Genomic DNA, 22,746 nt, shown 5'->3' on the forward strand with positions numbered 1-22,746 from the left:
GGCTCTTTGGTGGGGCTATTGGCGGGGCTAATGGCAGACTCTGGGAGGGCTCACGCCAAGGAGTACTTCCCAGAACCTCCGCTGCCAGTGTCCTTGTCCCCATGGTGAAACAGACCCAGCCCCCGCCTCTGCAGGAGACCCTCCAACACTAGCAGGTAGGTCTGGATCAGTCTCCCCCAGGGTCACTGCTCCTTCCCCTGGGTCCCAATGCACACCCTATTCTGTGTGCACCCTCCAAGAATGGGGTCTCTGTTTCCCCCAGTCCTGTCGAAGTCCTGCAATCAATTCCCACTAGACTTCAAAGTCTGATTCTCTATGAATTCCTCCTCCCATTGCCAGACCCCCAGGTTGGGCAGCCTGACGTGGTGCTCAGAACCTTCACTCCAGTGGGTGGACTTCTGTGGTATAAGTGTTCGCCAGTCTGTGAGTCACCCACCCAGCAGTTATGGGATTTGATTTTACTCTGATTGCACCCCTCCTACCGTCTCACTGTGGCTTCTCTTCTGTCCTTGGACGTGGGGTATCCTCCTTGGTGAAGTCCAGTGTCTTCTTGTTGATGATTGTCCAGCAGCCAATTGTGATTTTGGTGCTCTCACAAGAGGGAGTGAGAGCATGTCCTCTACTCCACCATCTTGGTTAATCCTCTTGCATATATATTTATAATTATTATATCTTCTTCTTGGATTGATCCCTTGATCATTATGTAGTGTCCTTCCTTGTCTCTTGTAACATTCTTTATTTTAAAGTCTATTTTATCTGATATGAGTATTGCTACTCCAGCTTTGTTTTGATTTCCATTTGCATGGGATATCTTTTTCTATCCCCTCACTTTCAGTCTGAATGTGTTCCTAGGTATGAAGTGGGTCTCTTATAGACAACATATATATGGGTCTTGCTTTTGTATCCATTCAGCAAGCCTGTGTCTTTTAGTTGAAGCATTTAATCCATTCACGTTTAAGGTAATTATCAATATGTATGTTCCTATGACCATTTTCTTAATTGTTTTGGTTTTGTTTTTGTAGGTCCTTTTCTTCTCTTCTGTTTCCCACTTAGAGAAGTTCCTTTAGCATTTGTTGTAGAGCTGGTTTGGTGGTGCTGAATTCTCTTTGCTTTTGCTTACCTGTAAAGCTTTTGTTTTCTCTATTAAATCTGAATGAGATCCTTGCCATGTACCGTAAACTTGGTTGTAGCTTCTTCCCTTTCATCACTTTAAATGTGTCCTGCCACTCTCTTCTGGCTTGTAGAGTTTCCACTGAGAAATCAGCTGTTTACCTTATGGGAGTTCCCTTGTATCGTATTTGTCGTTTTTCCCTTGCTGCTTTCAATAATATTTCTTTGTCTTTAATTTTTGCCAACTTGATTACTATGTGTCTCGGTGTGTTTCTCCTTGGGTTTATACTGTATGGGACTCTCTGTGCTTCCTGGACTTGGGTGGCTATTTCCTTTTCCATGTTGGGGAAGTTTTTGACTATAATCTCTTCAAATATTTTCTCGGGTCCTTTCTCACTCTCTTCTCCTTCTAGGACCCCAGTAATGCAAATGTTGTTGCGTTTAATCTTGTCCCAGAGGTCTCTTAGGCTGTCTTCATTTCTTTTCATTCTTTTTTCATTATTCTGTTCTGCAGCAGTGGATTCCACCATTCTGTCTTTCAGGTCACTTATCCATTCTTCTGCCTCAGTTATTCTGCTATTGATTCTTTCTAGTGTAGTTTTCATTTCAGTTATTGTGTTGTTCATCTCTGTCTGTTCATTCTTTAATTCTTCCAGATCTTTGTTAAACATTTCTTGCATCTTCTCGATCTTTGCCTACATTCTTATTCCGAGGTCCTCGATAATCTTCACTTTCATTATTCTGAATTCTTTTTCTGGAAGGTTGCCTATCTCCACTTCATTTAATTGTTTTTTCTGGGGTTTTATCTTGTTCCTTCATCTGGTACATAGCCCTCTGCCTTTTCATCTTGTCTGTCTTTCTGTGAATGTGGTTTTTGTTCCACAAGCTGCAGGATTGTAGTTCTTCTTGCTTATGCTTTCTGCTCTCTGGTGGATGAGACTATCTAAGAGGCTTGTTCTGCTTCCATATCTTGACTGCTGTAAATAATGCTGCAGTGAACATAAGGTTGAATATATCTTTCTGAACTAATGGTTTTGTTTTCTTTTGGGAAATACCTGGAAGTAGAATTGCTGACACTAGAGGGTATTATGCTAAATGAAATAAATAAGACAGAGAAAGACAAATATTTTATGATCTCTATTATAATGGAATCTGAAAAACAAAACAAAGGAAACAAAACAGAACAGAAACAGACTCATAGATTCACAGAGCAAACTAGTGGTTGCCAGAGGAGTGAAGTAGGGTTGGCAAAATAGGTGAAGAGAATTAAGAGGTACAAACTTTGAGTTATAAAATAAATAAGTCACAGGGGTGTAATTTAGTCATAGCATAAGGAATATAGTCAATGATACTTTTGTGTATGCTGACAGATGGCTACTAGACTTAATGTGGTGATCATTTCATAATGTATTTGATTGTCAAATAACTATGTTGTATACCTGAAACTAATAACATTGTACATCAACTATACTTTCATAAAAAATAAAGTGGCTGAGGACACATAAACAGCCAATAGAAGAGTAATATGATATATTTATCTTAATTTTCCACTTCTGTTGCTCTCTGTTCATTCCTGATATTCCAAGTTTCCTTCTTGTATAATTCCCCTTCTGTCTGAAGATCTTCCTTTAGCAATTATTTTAGAGCAACAGTTTTTCTTAATTTTCTTTCATCTGAGAATGTATTTATTTTTGTTCATGGAGGATATTTTTTTCTGAAGATAGAATCCAGGTTTTGCAGTTGTTTTCTTTTAGCACTTGAAATATACTGTTCTGCTTTCTTCTTGACTCCGTGGTTTCTAATGAGAACCGTGCAGCCATTTGAATTTTTGTTCATCTATAAGTAATACATAATTTTACTCAGGTTGCTTTCCATATTTTTCTTTGTGTTTAGTTTCCAGTAGTTTGATTGTGATTTGTCCTGGCATGGATTTCTTCATGTTTATCCTTTTCTGGGTTTTCTGAGATTATTGAATTTGTAGGTGTATGTTTTTCCTCAAATTCAGGCATTTTTCAGTCATTATTTCTTCAAATATTTTTACTATGCTGTACCTTTTCTCATCTTATCCTGGTCCTTTGTTGCCATGAATATTAGGCTTTTTGGAATTGTTCCACAAGTAACTGAGGCTCTCTTAACTTTTTTCCAGTCATTTTTCTCTATTTTTCACATTGGATAATTTCTATTGAGCTATCTTTACATTTTCAAACTGTTTCTTCTGTCATATCCATTCTGCTATCTGCCCATTTAGTGAGTTTAATGATACCTTAGTTATTCTCTTTTTCAGTTCTAGTTAACATTTCCATTTAGTTCTTCTTTACATCTTCTTTTTCTGAGACTTTTGAACTTTCCAGTCATTTCAAGAGTGTTCACAATTGCTTGGAGTTATTTTAAAATTTGTCCAACAATTTCAATTTCCGTATCATCTGGGATAGGTGTCTCTTAATTTTCTTTTTCCATGGGAAGTGAGGTTTTCCTGATTCTTTAAATGCCATGTAATTTTAGATTGTATCCTAGACTTTTTGAATTTTATTTTATGAGTCTACTTATTTAAGTCCTACAGAGAATTTCAACATTTTTGTTTTAGCATATATTCAGTCTACTTGGGTTTAGGCCACAAGTCCTGAGCAGCTTTATATGGACAGTAGTCTCAGCATCAGCTATGTAGTCAAAGCCTCTGCAATGTTACTTGAATCTGTCCCTCATGTGTACCACCTACTGGGGGATTTGAACAGTGGTCTATCCCACCATAATTTAGTTCTCAAAGTCTTTATATGCTGTTTAGGGTCAGATACATACATGTTCAGCCTCTGCTGAGCCCAGGAGTTCATAAACAACCATAAGAGGTCTCTTTCTGAGCTTTTTCCTATCTGTAATCTCCCCCATATTTCCTGTTTTCCAAGGGTTTCCTTCTCAGTCACCTGGCCAGGCAGCTGAAACTCTAGTTATCCTACTCTGCCATGTATTTCACACAAAAGCGTCCAAGTCCAGGGCCAGGCAGTGGGAGAATAGAGGGGGAAAAATGTCACCCAATGTAACTACTGCAGCTCCTTTAACCAGAGAAGATTGCCTTCCCTCAGAGTTTTGGATCCTGTGGCTCCTGTTATTGCCCTGCTGCAAAGAGATTGTTTGGGGGCCAGGACACAAGAGAACAGAGAATGGAAAAAAAGGAGAAAAACCCAGTAGCTTTCTACTCTACTTTCCCACTCCTTAAGTCGTTCCTAGTAGTTTTCTCTCAGATCTCTCTTTGTCCAATTAGTTCCCACTTCCTAGTTTTGAGCTGTGTTGATTTTAGGTATGGGGATAATGGAGGAGGAAAATGAATGTGGCAGTTTTACTTTCATTTGGGTGGTACTTGAAATCCTGGTCGTCGTCTACTATTTACTTGTTAGAGTCTTCAGTAACTGCTGCATGAAACAGAGAATAGAGCAGTGCTCATCAAGGGTTGGGGAGCAGGGGAAAGGGAGAGATGTTCAATTGGTATAAAGTTTCAGTTATGCAAGATGAATAAGTTCTTGAGACCTGCTGTACAACAGAGCACCTATATTTAACAATACTGTGTTGCCCACTTAAAATTTGTTAAAAGGGTAGATCTCATGTGAAGTGCTCCAAAAAAATGAGGTGAGATACAAACTTTATGATGTAATGGATATGTCTATTAATTTGATTATGGAGATGGTTTCATGGGTATGTGCTTATATTCAAACTCATTTAATTATGGACTTAAATATGTGCAGCGTTTTTGTATATCAATGATACCTCAATGAAGTTGTTAAAAAAATAGCTGCTGCATGCATTTTGCCCAGATTTTCTAGCCACATTTAATGGGAAAGATAGTGTATGATTACTTTCTTACTCAGAACGAGAGCCTCCCATCAGCCATATGATCTTTCGTTTGCTGAGGCACATTTTTGCTGAGGTATATTTTTTAAACATCATGGCCTTTTATGTATGAATCAGTTTCATCACTGGTTGAGAGTCTTTATGATAGTAGGATACAGTATCTTACCCAGAGTTGTATGACCTGCAGTGCTTAGGAGAATGATGTGTACATCACCCATTGTTACACAGAAACTATTTGTTGAATCAGTGATTACATAAAATCAATTTACTTTCCCTCTGGATCATTCCAATTAAGACAGTATAGGGGAAATCCAGATGTTTTGAATACAGTTATGAATAAAATAAAATAGCTATTATACATTCATCTCTTTACCATAAAATCAAGTAAAAGACCTGCACCTAAGTAAAATCCTGTTCTAATAGAGAGGGAGGGAGGGAGGGAGAGAAAGAGAGAACAAACCTACATAACTAATTGTTAGAAGGTGCTTAATGTCATTAAAAATAATGTTCAAAATTGATTTCCTAAGGAGAAACTGCTAAAATGACTACATTTTAGCCCTTCTGTCATTAGAGTTACATTAAAGGTTTCAACCTCATGATTTGACTCAAGTCATTTGACTCAGTTTTTATTGGTAGATCAATAATTAATGGAATAGCCTGAGCAATTTCAGAGCTAACTATTAACTTGACAACATTTATTTAACAACTATCAAACTCCTACACTATGAAAAGCTCTTGATAATGTGATGGGATGCAAAAGTGAGTGAAATAGTTACTTTCCTCCATGATAGAGGCTGACAGACTTTTTCTGCAAAGCATCACATAGTAACTATTTTAGGCTTTTCAGGCCTTATGGTCTGTGTCACAACCACTCAACTCTGCTGTTGTAGTGCAGAAACACATGGACAATATGTATAGACAAAATGTATATGAATGGGCATGGCTGTCTTTCAGTAAAACTTTATTTACTAAAGCACACTGAACTTGGGTTCTAGTTTGCCTGGGTACTATGGGAGTACAGGATATGAGTCCTCTAATCTAGTCTGCCAAAAATGATGCTTGCAGAAATCTTCCTGGAAAAGGTGATGTCTGAGATAAGTTCCAAAGTAAAAGTAAAGTTAGGTGAAGAATTATCAGAGAGAAAAAGGTGGGGTTGAAGTATATTTTATCAGGAGGAAATAACATGAGCAGAGGTACGGAGGTATGTGTAAAGAATTACCCATAGATTAGGATTTTCTGAAGCTTAAAAGAAAAGGCCAGGAGTGAGTGTTTCTAAGCTGGTGTGGTGCTCAAGCGAGAGATGAGTTTGGAAAAGTCAGTAGGTATCCAGTGAAGGGTCTTAGGCAAAGCATCAATGTGTTCAGGTTTTCATTTTATATAAACACACTTTCTAAGTGTGTGTGGAACTCAAGTGAGATGGAAGATGGGGGTGGGGAAACAAGAACGGCGTGTGCCACAATTGCTGAGCACTTCATCATTTCCCTGTTGATCACTGGATTTTTTCCTGTTTTGGTATCTTGCCTACAAAGACACTGGATGTTATGCTGTGACTTAAGACAAGCTTCAGATGATTCTTTTCCTTCCTTTGTGATTCTAAGGCAAAGCATAACCCTGATATCATCTGATGGTGAATATTTTTCCCACTTTAGTGAAGAATAATTTACAAATATACTTGTATATATTTAAAGTATACAATGTGATGATTTGATATACATGTACATTGTGGAATGATTACCAAGATCAAGATAATTAATACATCCGTCACCTCATATAGTTAACTCTTTATGTGTGTGTGTGTGTGTGTGTGTGTGTTAAGAATGCTTCAAATCTACTCTCAGCGACTTTCAAGTATAAAATACCATATTATTAACTGTACTCACTATGCTGTACATTAGATCCTCAGAATTTATTCTTATAACTGAAAGTTTCTACCCTTTGACCTACATCACCACATTTCTTCCTCTTCCACAGTCCCTGGCAACCATTGTATTCTCTGTTTCTACGAAATTGGCTTTTTTTCTTTTCTTTTTTTTTTTAAGATTCCACATGTAAGTGATGTCATACGATATTTGTCTTTCTCTGTTTGGTTTATTTCACTTAGCATAATGTGTGCTAGATCCATCCATGTTGCAAATGACAGAATTTACTTTTTTTGTGGCTGAATAATACTCCATTACATATATGAGATATAAAATATATAACATATATAAGATAGATAAAATATAAGATAACATAAGATGTAAGATAAGCTATAGGATATTATATATACCGTATATATAGAATTATATATTATATGCACATATATACAGGTCTTCCTCCACTTAAGATTGGTTTACATTCTGATAAACCCATCATCAATTGAAAGTGTCATAAGTTGAAATGCGTTTGATACAACTAACCTATCAAACATCGCAGCTTAGCCTAGCCTAACCTAACCGTGCTCAGAACACTTACACTAGTCTACAGTGGGGCAAAGTCATGTAATACAAAGCCTATTCTATAATAAAGTGTTGCATATCACATGTAGTTCATTGAATACTGTACTGAAAGTGGAAAACAGAATCATTGTGAGGTTACTGCATTGTTGTAAATATATTGGGTGTTTACCCTTGTGATCCTGTCGCTGACTGCTGCCACTGCCCAGTATCACAAGAGAGTATCCTACAGCACTAGCCCAGGAAAAGTTCAAATGCAAAGTCTGAACTACTTTTTCCAGTGCATACATATTGCTTTCACACACATTGTAAAGTTGCAAAATCTAAGTTGAACCATCGTAAGTTGGGTACTGTCTGTATATATACATCTCATATCTTCTTTATTCATCTTTTGGAGGACATATAGGTTGTTTTTTTATATCTAAGCTATTATGAATAATGCTGCAATGAACATGGATGTGCAGATATCTCTTTAAGATACTGATTTCACTTCCTTCATATATATACCCAGGAGCAAGATTTATGGATGATATGGTAGTTCTATTTTTAATTTTTTGAGGAACAGCCATACTGTTTTCTATAATGGCTGTACCAATTTACATTACTACCAGCAGTGTATAAGGTCTCCTTTTCTCCACATCTTCACCAATATTTGGTATGTCTTGTCTATTTGGTAGTCATCTTAACAGGTGTGAGGTGATAACTTATGCTTTTGAGGTGCATTTCCCTGCTGATTAGTGATGTTGAGCGCCTTTTCATATACCTATTGGCCATTTGAATGTCTTTGGGAAAATGTCTATTTGGGTCCTTTGCCCATTTTTCAATTGTTTGTTTTTGCTATTGAGTTTTATGAGTTCTTTATATATTTTGGATATTAAACCCTTTTAGATATATGGTTTGCGAGTATCTTCTCCCATTCTGTAGGTTGCCTTTTTGATTTATTGTTTACTTTGCTGTGCTGAAGCTTTTTAGTTTGATATAGTCTCTTTTGTTTATTTTAATTGTTCCCTATGCTACTGGTGTCTTATCCAAGAAATCATTGCCAAGGAACCTTTTATTCTGTTTTCTTCTAGAAGTTTTATGGTTTCAGGTCTTACATTTGAGTCTTTGATCCATTTTGAGTTAAATTTTGTAGGTGGTATAAAGTGTCCAGTTTTATTTCTTTGCCTGTTTTCTCAACAGCATTTATTGAAGAAACTATCCCTTTCCTACTGTGTGTTCTTGGCACCATTGTCAAAAGTTAATTGACCGTGTATGCATGGATTTATGTCTGGGCTCTCTATTCTGATCCAATGATCTATGTGTGTGTTTTTATGCCTGGACCATATTGTTTTGATTACTATAGCTTTGTAATATAGCTTGAAATCAAAAAGTGTCTACATTTAAAAATGTATCATCACAAATAATAGTATGGTAATATAGTAATTTGAGGGCAGATGACAATAAAGTAACTTGAGGAAATATTTTCAATGTAGACTTTCTCAAGTTATTTTATTGTCACCTGCCAGAAAATTACTGTAATACCTCAACATATATATAGGGATTAGGAATGTGCCCCCTAGAGTTAGGAGACACAAAACTTGCACAATAATAAGCACTGGTCCTGGCAAAACAAATAACATCCTCTTTCCCTGACATAAACACAAAATAAAACAGAACAAACCTAAAGGAAAACCAAGACTCCTGATTCAGCTATACCACTGTCCTGCAGTTTATTCACTCTGCTTAATTCTTCCCACTTTGTCATCTCTAATTCTTAATCCAGAAGACCAGCATATGTGGAATAAATAGAAATCCTTTCAGTTCATTATACTTCACCTTGGGATAGCTCTTCTTTCCAGATGTCCTGGAAACTGTTTCTACTTAGCAAATACATTTCTTTCTTAGGAAACCATACTTACTCACAAACTATCACACTGACAAACCAGATATGAAAGAGAGATACCATCCTCCATACCCAATTTTCTCTTCTTTTTATGCTTTAGAGACATAAATTCATTTTGGCTTTCATGAAAAGACTGGAGTTAGCAGCTTTTTGCCTGGAGTCATCCTAATAGATGTGTGGGCTTTCGAGTCGTTGGATCTGGATTCAAATGTCAGCTCTTGCACTTAACTACGCTTAATGTCTAAACTGAGAAACTTGGATGTTTAAGCTCACTTTCCTTTTCCATATATATGTAGATAATTTAACATAAATAAAAACCCATAGAATTATTGTCAAGATTCAAATAAAATTTTGTAGGTGTTATTAGCTTTTTTCAGAAATGAGGAAACCAAGGGTAATTGAAGTTAAGTATGCTGTACTACCATATTCTATAATAACAAGTAACATTTTTTGCACTCAGAAAATGTTAGTGTCATATGTTCTTCTGATATCCTTTCTTAATGGGAAAACAAAGCTTAGAGTTGATTCATAGATACCATTAAAAACATTCATCTACCTAAACTGTTGAGTCAGGTCAACATAACTGGAATGAGGTGAGGTTGGCATATTCCCTGCCCAATAGGAATTTTTGCTTGGATATACACCTTATTCCCCTCTGATACGGGAAGTTTATACTGATGCTAATGTGTGTGTGCACACATACATAGCAGAGATGGCAGTCCAGCAAGAAGCGAGGGGCAATCCCAAGACTCTAGTCAGCACCACTTCTAAATTCAGTTGCTCTGAGCTGACTTAAATCCATCTTTCTCCATCTCCTGGGCAGGGTCTCTGTAGAGACATGGTAGTTCTGAGTCTGTGGCCTCATCTGGTACAAAACTGTTCTCTAATGAAAGGCCTGGGGCCAGAGACCTCATTTACTTTCCCCAGAGTCTTCACAGATGGAAATGAGGATTTCTATTTCACAAAGCAAAAGGGCATGCTGTCGGAACTACAGCGTCTGCTTCTCGATTCAATAAAGCAAATTCAAAACCTAATGTCCCCCGCTGCTGACCTTGTCACGGTGACTGTGTTTTTTCAACACGGTTGTATCTCCTTTGTAACTGTGTTTAACTCACTGCAGGGCCAGACACTTGCATACATGGGAACAGTGCTGCAAAAGCCTTTGCCCTGTTCAGTGCTGTAAGAAGAAGGATTCTTCAGAGGTGCCAGGAGAGATCTGTGGCTGCCAACAGAAGGTTTTAGAGACAACTATTTACCATTCTGGACTTTTCCTTTTAGGTACTATGCAGGGACAAACATTAGAATTCCATAGATACAACTTCTTCCTTTATAAATGAGGAATCTGAGGCCCAGAAGTTTAACAACTTGCCTAAATTTATATCAATACATCAGTTGGTGGAGGTATCCAAAAATGGCGGCCACAGGAGGTCTGTGTGCCACTGTCCAGGCAAAATCTCTGCATTATAAACACCTAGGAGGACTTGCTGTGTGGAGGGCCTGCTATGGTGTGCTTGGTTCATCATGGAGAGTGGGGCCAAAGCCTGTGATGTCACACTGTCTGGGAATTTCTGTGAATAGACGGCTAAATCCATGAAGGTTGTGGATGGCCTGATGATCCACAATGGGGACCTGTTAACTACTATGTCGATACCAGTATATGCCATGTGACACTCAGACAGTGTGCACTGGGCATCAAAGTGAAGATCATGTTGCCCTGGGACCCAAGTGGTAAGATTGGCCTTAAGAAACCCCTGCCTGACCATGTGAGCATTATGGAACCCAGAGATGAGATACTGCCCACCACCTCTGTCTCAGAACAGAACGGTGGGAAGCCAGAGCTGCCAGCTATGCCCCAGACAGTACGCACGGCATAACAGGGTCTCCTTGGCAGTTGGATCTGTAGTCTGCAGGTTGCTCTCTAAAGATCTTTAGTAAAATCTGTTTAAAAAGAGAAAAAAAATCAAGATCTCACACAAGAGTCTTTTTATAGCCGCAGGTTGTATTCTCCATTTACTAATCTCTAATCATCACTTATTTTACTCTGGACCAGTGTTTCTTTCAGATCAGAGTTTCTCCAAGTATGATCCCTGAGAAATCTGCATCAGAATCTCCTTGTGTGCCAGTTAGAATGCAGATTCCTGGGACCTACTCCAGGACTATAATTTTCATGTCTCTGAAATTGGAGAAATTTTCATTTTCAACATGCACCTGAGGTGATTCCTATGAAATATAGCATTTTTTCTTTTTCTTTTGAACTAAATTTAGACTTACAGAAGAATTGCAAAGATAGTACAGAAAGTTTCCATGTACACTTCATCCAGCTTCTTTTAATGTTAACATTTTACCTAATAATATACCTATCAAACCAAAAAATTACCATTGGAACATTATTAATAACCAATTATGGACTTTATTCATATTTTACCAATTTTTTTTCACTAACTATATTTTTGTTGTTCTAGGACCCAAGTTACGGTCCCACATTGCTTTTAGTTATTATCTATACCAAATTTTACTGCTCTAGATTGTAATCCCATGTTCCACACTACAGAGACTGAATCCTGGCTCTGAAGGCAGCCAAAGGCTTAATTCAGGTACTCATCTGACGGTACTTAAGTTCAAGCTACAATGACAGTACTCTTAATAATGCTGCAGAGATTCAATCACTCAGAAACAAAATTGAAGGACACATAAAACACCATTCAGTCTCTCATTTTACTGATAGAGTTCCTGCATCCTAGAGAAGAAATTTGAGCAAGTTGATGGAAATATTGGAACTATAGTCCATTTCACTTGTCTCCAAGTTTCCTTGTAATTTCTTTAAGCATCTGGCTTTGATTATAGTTCTTTCCTTTATTCTCAAAGTGAAGGTCAATGAACAGCTTTAAAAAGTATTATCCATGATTTCATATGGTTCTTCCAGTTATCCATGAGAGGAATATGAGAAGTCTAGTTTTCTCCAATTTGGCGATCAGGAAACAGGCTCAGAGAGTTAAAACTGAGGTCCCCAATGTTCCATGGCAAGCATACAGATAAGCCCTAACCACACCTCTACAAGCTGACTCCTGAATTAATGCCATTCTGCAGTATGCCACACGCCTCCAGCCCTGAATTTATGCACTCTGTGCTGAAACGGATATTTTGTGTATTCAAATAGAACATTTGGAGGAGTGAGTATTTATACACAAATTCAAATAGGGCACCCAAATGGGGAAACGTTGTGAACCTGGCATATTTAGCAATTATAAATGGGAGACATGACTGTGGGAAGGGAAATGACATAAATCAGTGTGAATATCTATTCTTGGTGGAAAAGGCTAGATAATTCTAAGGTTTTTTTTTTGTAACATCTTTATTGGAGTATAATTGCTCTACAATGGTGCGTTAGTTTCTGCTTTATAACAAAGTGAATCAGCCATACATATACATATATCCCCATATCTCCTCCCTCTTGCATGTCCCTCCCACCCTCCCTATCCCATCTCTTTAGGTGGACGCAAAGCACCAAGCTGATCTCCCTGTGCTATGCAGCTGCTTCCCACTAGCTATCTGTGTTACATTTGGTAGTGTATATATGTCCATGCCACTCTCTCACTTCGTCCCAGCTTACCCTTCCCCCTCCCCATGTCCTCAAGTCCATTCTCTACCTCTGTGTCTTTATTCCTATCCTGCCCCTAGGTTCTTCAGAACTTTTTTTTTTTTTTTTAGATCCCATATATATGTGTTAGCATACTGTATTTGTTTTTCTCTTTCTGACTTACTACACTCTGTATGACAGACTCTAGGTCCATCCACCTCACTACAAATAACTCAATTTCGTTTCTTTTTATGGCTGACTAATATTCCATTGTATATATGTGCCACATCTTCTTTATCCATTCATCTGTGGATGGACACTTAGGTTGCTTCCATGTCCTGGCTATTGTAAATAGAGCTGCAATGAACAGTGTGGTACATGACTCTTTTTGAATTATGGTTTTCTCAGGGTATATGCCCAGGAGTGGGATTGCTGGGTCATATGGTAGTTCTACTTTAGTTTTTTAAGGAACCTCCATACTGTTCTCCATAGTGGCTGTATCAATTTACATTCCCACCAACAATACAAGAGGGTTCCCTTTTCTCCACACCCTCTTCAGCATTTACTTTTTGTAGATTTTTTGATGACGGCCATTCTGACCAGTGTGAGGTGATACCTCATTGTAGTTTTGATTTGCATTTCTCTCATGATTAGTGACGTTGAGCATCCTTTCATGTGTTTGTTGGCAATCTGTATATCTTCTTTGGAGAAATGTCTATTTAGGTCTTCTGCCCATTTTTGGATTGGGTTGTTTGTTTTTCTGATATTGAGCTGCATGAGCTGCCTGTAAAGTTTGGAGATTAATCCTTTGTCAGTTGCTTCATTTGCAAATATTTTCTCCCATTCTGAGGGTTGTCTTTTTGTCTTGTTTATGGTTTCCTTTGCTGTGCAAAAGCTTTTAAGTTTCATTAGGTCCCAATTGTTTAGTTTTCGTTTTATTTCCATCTCTAGGAGGTGGGTCAAAAAGGACCTTGCTGTGATTTATGTGATTTATGTTACAGAGTGTTCTGCCTAAGTTTTCCTCTAAGAGTTTTATAGTGTCTGGCCTTACATTTAGGTCTTTAATTCATTTTGAGTTTATTTTTGTGTATGGTGTTAGGGAGTGTTCTAATTTCATTCTTTTACATGTAGCTGTCCAGTTTTCCCAGCACCACTTATTGAAGAGGCTGTCTTCTCTCCATTGTATATTCTTGCCTCCTTTATCAAAGATAAGGTGACCATATGTGTGTGGGTTTATCTCTGGGCTTTCTATCCTGTTCCATTGATCTATATTTCTCTTTTTGTGCCAGTACCATACTGTCTTGATTACTGTAGCTTTGTAATATACTCTGAAGTCAGGGAGCCTGATTCCTCCAGCTCCGTCTTTCTTTCTCAAGATTGCTTTGGCTATTCGGGGTCTTTGTGTTTCCATAGAAATTGTGAACTTTTTTGTTCTAGTTCTGTGAAAAATGCCAGTGGTAGTTTGATAGGGATTGCATTGAATCTGTAGATTGCTTTGGGTAGTAGACTCATTTTCACAATGTTGATTCTTCCAATCCAAGAACATGGTATATCTCTCCATCTGTTTGTATCATTTTTAATATCTTTCATCAGTGTCTGATAGTTTTCTGCATACAGGTCTTTTGTCTCCTTAGGTTGGTTTATTCCTAGGTATTCCTAGGTATTTTATTCTTTTTGTTGCAATGCTAAATGGGAGTGTTTCCTTAATTTTGCTTTCAGATTTTTCATCATTAGTGTATAGGAATGCAAGAGATTTCTGTGCATTAATTTTGTATCCTGTTAGTTTACAAAATTCATGGATTAGCTCTAGTAGCTTTCTGGTAGCATCTTTAGGGTTCTCTATGTGTAGTATCATGTCATCTGCAAACAGTGAGAGCTTTACTACTTCTTTTCCGATTTGGATTCCTTTTATTTCTTTTGCTTCTCTGATTGCTGTGGCTAAAACTTCCAAAACTATGTTGAATAATAATGGTGACAGTGGGCAACCTTGTCTTGTTCCTGATCTTAGTGGAAATGTTTTCTGTGTTTCATCATTGAGAACGGTGTTGGCTGTGTGTGTTGTCGTATATGGCCTTTATTATGTTGAGGCAAGTTCCCTCTATGCCTACTTTCTGGAGGTTTTTTTTTTTTATCAAAAATGGGTGTTGATTTCTGTCTAAAGCTTTTACTGCATCTATTGAGATGATCATATGGGTTTTCGCCTTCAATTTGTTAATATGGTGTATCACATTGATTGATTTGCATATATTGAAGAATCCTTGCATTCCTGGGATAAATCCCACTTGATCATGGTGTATGATCCTTTTAATGTGCTGCTGCATTCTGTTTGCTAGTATTTTGTTGAGGAGTTTTGCATCTATGTTCATCAGTGTTATTGGCCTGTAGTTTTCTTTTTTTGTGACATCTTTGTCTGGTTTTGGTATCAGGGTGATGGTGGCCTCTTAGAATGAGTTTGGGAGTGTTCCCTCCTCTGCTGTATTTTAGAAGTGTTTGAGAAAGACAGGGTTAACTCTTCTTTCAGTGTTTGATAGAATTCAACTGTGAAGCCATCTGGTGCTGGGCTTTTATTTGTTGGAAGAATTTTAATCACAGTTTCAGTTTCAGTGCTTGTGATTGGTCTGTTTTTATTTTTTATTTCTTCCTGGTTTAGTCTCAGAAGGTTGTGCTTTTGTAAGAATTTGTCCATTTCTTCCAGGTTGTCCATTTTATTGGCATATAGTTGCTTGTAGTAATCTCTCATGATCCTTTGTATTTCTGCAGTGTCAGCTGTTACTTCTCCTTTTTCATCTCCAATTCTATTGATTTGAGTCTTCTCTCTTTTTTTTTTTTTTTTGAAGAAAAAGGTATGAAAAGGTTTTTATTAGAGAGCTATATTCACATCATGGAAAGATGGTTCAACAGTTCATGAGTCAACATATTTTCCATAAAAGCAGCACCACCTTGGGACAGAGTCCCCACAGATCTGGAGAAATCATTTCTCTTTGAAAATGTCTGCTGTTGTAGGTCTAGCTCCTCATTAATTACTTTTTTTTTTTTTTGATTTGCTAGACTTTGTCTAGAATTTTTCTTTTTCACACACACACACTGTATTTTATTTTTACAAGAGATAAATAGACTGACACCAAGCATTGTACATGGATGACCACAACAAAAGCAACAATGATTGCAATTACCAAACATGAAACACACTCATACTATGTCATAATATTGACATTCAGTCCAGTAATCCTCCACTGTAACAGCTCCTTTACTTTGCAGTGAAAATTGATTTGTATATTCTTTGCCTCTGAGTCCTTGTGGGATTTTTTTTTTTTTAAATTCAGACAGAAAGTCACAAAAATTATACTCATCCTCATCAGTTCACTCAGTCCCACGTAATTAATTTTTTTTTCATCTTGATCTTTTGTTAGCACTTTTATGAGTTCATCAGTTTTTCATTAGAGTTCTGAAAATGCTTATTCATTCAGTTCAGCAGTACAGTCAGTTACCAGAAACCTGTACTTGTCAGAGTCTTTTCCATGAATTTCTTGAAGATGAAACCCTTTTATAGGAACATATTTGCAAAATCATCAGAGTACACCCAGAACTGTCTGTAAATGACAAAAGACTTACAAATGACCACGGTTAAAGATTTGATGAAAGTTCATATTAATGCAGTTGACAAGAAAATTAGTTATTTCTGAGATATACATTTTAAAGTAATAACTAGGATTATTACTTATAACATTATACCAGAACATATAAGATTTTTAGAAATTTCATGTAATGTCTGAAACATTTATATTAACATATTTCCATACATATTTCCATACAAATACAAGATTTTTAGAAATTTCATGTAATGTCTGAAACATTTATATTAACATATTTCCATACATATTTCCATACAAATACAAATATAGGATTTTTAGAAATTTCATGTAATGTCTGAAACATTTATATTAACATATTTCCATACAAATAACCCAATGCAAGTTTAGTATTAGTTGTTTTGTTTGTTTTTTTATACTACAGGTTCTTATTAGGCATCAATTTTATACACATCAGTGTATACATGTCAATCCCAATCGCCCAATTCAGCACACCACCATCCCCACCTCACCGCAGTTTTCCCCCCTTGGTGTCCATATGTCCATTCTCTACATCTGTGTCTCAACTTCTGCCCTGCAAACTGGCTCATCTGTACCATTTTTCTAGGTTCCACACACATGCATTAATATATGATATTTGTTTTTCTCTTTCTGACTTACTTCACTCTGTATGACAGTCTCTAGATCCATCCACGTCTCAACAAATGACTCAATTTCGTTCCTTTTTATGGCTGAGTAATATTCCATTGTATATATGTACCCCAACTTCTTTATCCATTCGTCTGTTGATGGGCATTTAGGTTGCTTCCATGACCTGGCTATTGTAAATAGTGCTGCAATGAATATTCGAGTGCATGTGTCTTTTTGAATTATGGTTTTCTCTGGGCATATGCCCAGTAGTGGGATTGCTGGGTCATATGGTAATTCTATTTTTAGTTTTTTAAGGAACCTCCATATTGTTCTCCATAGTGGCTGTATCAATTTACATTCCCACCAACAGTGCAAGAGGTTTCTCTTTTCTCCACACCCTCTCCAGCATTTGTTGTTTGTAGATTTTCTGATGATGCCCATTCTAACAGGAGTGAGGTGATACCTCATTGTAGTTTTGATTTGCATTTCTCTAATAATTAGTGATGTTGAGCATCTTTTCATGTGCTTCGTGGCCGTCTGCATGTCTTCTTTGGAGAAATGTCTATTTAGGTCTTCTGCCCATTTTTGGATTGGGGTGTTTGTTTCTTTGATATTGAGCTGCATGAGCTGTTTATATATTTTGGAGATTAATCCTTTGTCCGTTGATTCATTTGCAAATATTTTCTCCCATTCTGAGGGTTGTCTTTTCGTCTTCTTTATGGTTTCCTTTGCTATGCAAAAGCTTTGAAGTTTCATTAGGTCCCACTTGTTTATTTTTGTTTTTATTTCCATTACTCTAGGAGGTGGATCAAAAAAGATCTTGCTGTGATTTATGTCAAAGAGTGTTCTTCCTATGTTTTCCTCTAAGAATTTTATAGTGTCCAGTCTTATATTTAGGTCTCTAATCCATTTTGAGTTTATTTTTGTGTATGGTGTTAGGGAGTATTCTAATTTCATTCTTTTACATGTAGCTGTCCATTTTTCCCAGCACCACTTATTGAAGAGACTGTCTTTTCTCCATTGTATATCTTTGCCTCCTTTGTCATAGATTAGTTGACCATAGGTGCGTGGGTTAATCTCTGGGCTTTCTATCTTGTTCCATTGATCTATGTTTCTGTTTTTGTGCCAGTACCATATTGTCTTGATTACTGTAGCTTTGTAGTATAGTCTGAAGTCAGGGAGTCTGATTCCTCCAGCTCCATTTTTTTGCCTCAAGACTGCTTTGGCTATTCGGAGTCTTTTGTGTCTCCATACAAATTTTAAGATGATTTGTTCTAGCTATGTAAAAAATGCCATTGGTAATTTGATAGGGATTGCATTGAATCTGTAGATTGCTTTGGGTAGTATACTCATTTTCACAATGTTGATTCTTCCAATCCAAGAACATGGTATATCTCTCCATCTGTTGGTATCATCTTTAATTTCTTTCATCAGTGTCTTATAGTTTTCTGCATACAGGTCTTTTGTCTCCCTAGGTAGGTTTATTCCTAGGTATTTTATTCTTTTTGTTGCAATGGTAAATGGGAGTGTTTCCATAACTTCTCTTTCAGATTTTTCATCATTAGTGTATAGGAATGCAAGAGATTTCTGTGCATTAATTTTGTATCCTGCAACTTTACCATATTCATTAATTAGCTCTAGCAGTTTTCTGGTGGCAGTTTTAGGATTCTCTATGTATAGTATCATGTCATTCGCAAAGAGTGACAGTTTTACTTCTTCTTTTCCAATTTGTATTCCTTTTATTTCTTTTTCTTCTCTGATTGCCGTGGCTAGGACTTCCAGAACTATGTTGAATAATAGTGGTGAGAGTGGACATCCTTGTCTCGTTCCTGATCTTAGAGGAAATGCTTTCAGTTTTTCACCATCGAGAATGATGTTTGCTGTGGGTTTGTCATATATGGCCTTTATTATGTTGAGGTAGGTTCCCTCTATGCCCACTTTCTGGAGAGTTTTTATCAGAAATGGTTGTTGAATTTTGTCAAAAGCTTTTTCTGCATCTATTGAGATGATTATATGGTTTTTATTCTTCAATTTGTTAATATGGTGTATCACATTGATTGATTTGCGTACACTGAAGAATCCTTGCATCCCTGGGATAAATCCCACTTGATCGTGGTGTATGATCCTTTTAATGTGTTGTTGGATTCTGTTTGCTAGTATTTTGTTGAGGATTTTTGCATCTATATTCATCAGTGATATTGGTCTGTAATTTTCTTTTTTTGTAGTGTCTTTGTCTGGTTTTGGTATCAGGGTGATGGTGGCCTCATAGAATGAGTTTGGGAGTGTTCCTTCCTCTGCAATTTTTTGGAAGAGTTTGAGAAGGATGGGTGTTAGCTCTTCTCTAAATGTTTGATAGAATTCACCTGTGAAGCCATCTGGTCCTGGACTTTTGTTTGTTGGAAGATTTTTAATCACAGTTTCAATTTCATTACTTGTGATTGGTCTGTTCATATTTTCTGTTTCTTCCTGGTTCAGTCTTGGAAGGTTATACCTTTCTAAGAATTTGTCCATTTCTTCCAGGTTGTCCATTTTATTGGCATAAAGTTGCTTGTAGTAGTCTCTTAGGATGCTTTGTATTTCTGCAGTGTCTGTTGTAACTTCTCCTTTTTCATTTCTGATTTTATTGATTTGAGTCCTCTCCCTCTTTTTCTTGATGAGTCTGGCTAATGGCTTATCCATTTTGTTTATCTTCTCAAAGAACCAGCTTTTAGTTTTATTGATCTTTGCTATTGTTTTCTTTGTTTCTATTTCATTCATTTCTGCTCTGATCTTTATGATTTCTATCCTTCTGCTAACTTTGGGTTTTGTTTGTTCTTCTTTCTCTAGTTCCTTTAGGTGTAAGGTTAGATTGTTTACTTGAGATTTTTCTTGTTTCTTTAGGTAGGCTTGTATAGCTATAAACGTCCCTCTTAGAACCGCTTTTGCTGCATCCCATAGGTTTTGGGTCGTCGTGTTTTCATTGTCATTTGTCTCTAGGTATTTTTTTATTTCCTCTTTGATTTCTTCAGTGATCTCTTGGTTATTTAGTAACGTATTGTTTAGCCTCCATGTGTTTGTCTTTTTTACGTTTTTTTCCCTGTAATTCATTTCTAATCTCATAGCATTGTGGTCAGAAAAGATGCTTGATATGATTTCAATTTTCTTAAATTTACTGAGGCTTGATTTGTGACCCAAGATGTGATCTATCCTGGAGAATGTTCCGTGCGCACTTGAGAAGAACGTGTAATCTGCTGTTTTTGGATGGAATGTCCTATATATATCAATTAAATCTATCTGGTCTATTGTGTCATTTAAAGCTTCTGTTTCCTTATTTATTTTCATTTTGAATGATCTGTCCATTGGTGTAAGTGAGGTGTTAAAGTCCCCCACTATTGTTGTGTTACTGTCGATTTCCTCTTTTATAGCTGTTAGCAGTTGCCTTATGTATTGAAGTGCTCCTATGTTGGGTGCATATATATTTATAATTGTTATATCTTCTTCTTGGATTGATCCCTGGATCATTATGTAGTGTCCTTCCTTGTCTCTTGTAACATTCTTTATTTTAAAGTCTATTTTATCTGATATGAGTATAGCTACTCCAGCTTTCTTTTGATTTCCATTTGCATGGAATATCTTTTTCCATCCCCTCACTTTCAGTCTGTATGTGTCCCTAGGTCTGAAGTGGGTCTCTTGTAGACAGCATATATATGGGTCTTGTTTTTGTATCCATTCAGCCAGTCTATGTCTTTTGTTTGGGGCATTTAATACATTCACGTTTAAGGTAATTATCGATATGTATGTTCCTATGACCATTTTCTTAACTGTTTTGGGTTTGTTTTTGTAGGTCCTTTTCTTCTCTTGTGTTTCCCACTTAGAGAAGTTCCTTTAGCATTTGTTGTAGAGCTGGTTTGGTGGTGCTGAATTCTCTTAGCTTTTGCTTGTCTGTAAAGCTTTTGATTTCTCCATCAAATCTAAATGAGATCCTTGCCGGGTAGAGTAATCTTGGTTGTAGGTTCTTCCGTTTCATCACTTTAAGTATATCATGCCACTCCCTTCTGGCTTGCAGAGTTTCTGCTGAGAAATCAGCTGTTAACCTTATGGGAGTTCCCTTGTATGTTATTTGTTGTTTTTCCCTTGCTGCTTTCAATAATTTTTTTTTGTCTTTAATTTTTGCCACTTTGATTACTATGTGTCTCGGCGTGTTTCTCCTTGGGTTTATTCTGTATGGGACTCTCTGCGCTTCCTGGACTTGGGTGGCTATTTCCTTTCCCATGTTAGAGAAGTTTTTGACTATAATCTCTTCAAATATTTTCTCTGGTCCTTTCTCTCTCTCTTCTCCTTCCGGGACCCCTATAATGCGAATGTTGTTGCGTTTAATGTTGTCCCAGAGGTCTCTTAGGCTGTCTTCATTTCTTTTCATTCTTTTTTCTTTAGTCTGTTCTGCAGCAGTGAATTCCACCATTCTGTCTTCCAGGTCACTTATCCGTTCTTCTGCCTCAGTTATTCTGCTATTGATTCCTTCTAGTGTAGTTTTCATTTCAGGTATTGTATTGGTCATCTCTTTTTGTTCTTTAATTCTTCTAGGTCTTTGTTAATCATTTCTTGCATCTTCTCAATCTTTGCCTCCATTCTTATTCCGAGGTCCTGGATCATCTTCACTATCATTATTCCAAATTCTTTTTCTGGAAGGTTGCCTATCTCCACTTCATTTAGTTGTTTTTCTGGGATTTTTTCTTGTTCCTTCATCTGGTACATAGCCCTCTGCCTTTTCATCTTCTCTATCTTTCTGTATCTGTGGTTTTTGGTCCACGGGCTGCAGGATTGTAGTTTTTCTTGCTTCTGTTGTCTGCCCTCTGGTGGTTGAGGCTATCTAAGAGGCTTGATGGGATGCTCTGGTGGTGGGTAGAGCTGATTCAGAGTCTTCTCCCTTTTTTTCTTCATGAGTCTGGCTAATGGTTTATCAATTTTGTTTATCTTCTCAAAGAACCAGCTTTTAGTTTTATTGATCTTTGTCATTGTTTCCTTCATTTCTTTTTCATTTATTTCTGATCTGATCCTTATGACTTCTTTCCTTTTGTAACTTTGGGGTTTTTTGTTCTTCTTTCTCTAATTGTTTTAGGTGTAAGGCTAGGTTGTTTATTTGAGATACTTCTTGTTTCTTGAGGTAGGATTGTATTGCTATAAACTCCCCTCTTAGAACTGCTTTTGCTGCATCACAAAGGTTTTGGGTGGTCGTGTTTTAATTGTCATTTGTTTCTGGGTTCTTTTAAATTTCTTCTTTGATTTCTTCAATGATCTATTGGTTATTTCATACTGTATTGTTTAGCCTGCATGTGTTTGTATTTTTTACATATTTTTTCCTGTAATATCTAGTCTCATAGTGTTGTGGTCAGAAAAGATACTTGATACGATTTCAATTTTCATAAATTTACCAAGGCTTGGTTTGTGACCCAAGATATGATCTATCCTGCAGAATGTTCCATGAGCACTTGAGAAGAAAGTGTATTCTGTTGTTTTTGGGTGGAATGTCCTGTAAATATCAATTAAGGCCATCTTGTTTAATGTGTCATTTAAAGCTTGTGTTTCCTTATTTATTTTCATTTTGGTTGATCTGTCAGTTGGTGAAAGTGGAGTGTTAAAGTCCCCTACAATGATTGTGTTACTGTCGATTTCCCCTTTTATGGCTGTTAGCATTTGCCT

General features: G+C 36.9%; 1 long non-coding RNA gene and 1 pseudogene across 2 annotated transcripts in view; both read left to right on the forward strand.

The window, feature by feature from the left end:
• The window catches only part of LOC309622900, a 282,712-nt gene that overhangs the window by 221,515 nt on the left and 38,451 nt on the right, over positions 1-22,746 (forward strand). The window lies entirely within an intron of this gene.
• Positions 1,180-16,154, forward strand: LOC309622880 (small ribosomal subunit protein uS3 pseudogene; annotated as a pseudogene). Its single transcript has one exon. The product of its transcript is annotated as a small ribosomal subunit protein uS3 pseudogene (transcript).

This window comes from Balaenoptera borealis (genome assembly GCF_965194805.1).
Source record: "Balaenoptera borealis genome assembly, chromosome: 2".
Lineage (NCBI taxonomy): Eukaryota > Metazoa > Chordata > Mammalia > Artiodactyla > Balaenopteridae > Balaenoptera > Balaenoptera borealis.